Below are 912 nucleotides of genomic sequence, written 5' to 3'. Positions count from 1 at the left end.
CATTCCTGGGTGCTGACTGTGTTAGGATCATCGTTCAAACTAATTTTAACGTGTTCCCTCTTTACATGGAAGTGTGCAGCCAACAGCTGCTAACACAGAGCAGCATAAACAGGTTTCTCTGTGCACACGTGGAGCTCTCACAACCTGGAGAACGCAGAATGCAGACTGCTAGTATTTCTGTTATTCTTTTGGGTGGGTTTTTTTTCATTTCAAATGCAACTATTGCTAAGGTAACCAAACAAGGGCCAAGAGCTTAGGAACGGTCTTCCCAGTTTTGCCCCTAGCTCACTGTGAGATCTTGGCCCGCCCACGCTAGGGTAACACGTTCAGAAGTGAGACACAAGCCCCAGTATTATCAGAAAGGCTCCTAAGTCATGAAACTGAGATACTGAGATAGAAACTGAGATACTGATCACACAGCTGCAAAATGAGGATCCCACCTACCTGTCCTGCACGCTGTAAGGCTCTGTCACTATTCACCCAGCACTTAAAAAGACACTTGAAAGCTCCCAGGTATTAGTGTTTAAAACACAGAGCAAGACTTTTCAGGAGACACTTAAAGAACGTCTGTAAATCTGCCTTACACCTTCTCCACGGCACTGTACCTCAGTGGACAACTTCAGTGCTGAATTCTTACTCTCTTCAGAGTGTACTTCTATCATTAACAATTTAAGGGGCTTTTTCCTTACAAGTACTAATACAATTAACAGTATAAATAATGAAATACTGTGCACAGAGCACTTGGAAGATGGAAAGCCCTCCTTAAGCGCCAAGTAGAGCCATTATAATTTATTAATTTTTTTTTTTTCCCTACATCAAAAGAAGAAATCATACCTAATTCAACTGAATTTTAAAATGCCATGGTGCAAGAAGAGATATCTACATTACTTGGCTGGTGTGTGGAACAGGGGC

This window comes from Antrostomus carolinensis, unplaced genomic scaffold (assembly GCF_000700745.2).
Source record: "Antrostomus carolinensis isolate BGI_N321 unplaced genomic scaffold, ASM70074v2 scaffold24645, whole genome shotgun sequence".
Lineage (NCBI taxonomy): Eukaryota > Metazoa > Chordata > Aves > Caprimulgiformes > Caprimulgidae > Antrostomus > Antrostomus carolinensis.
The sequence above is the reverse complement of the archived record's forward strand: the minus strand, read 5'-3'. Positions refer to the sequence as shown.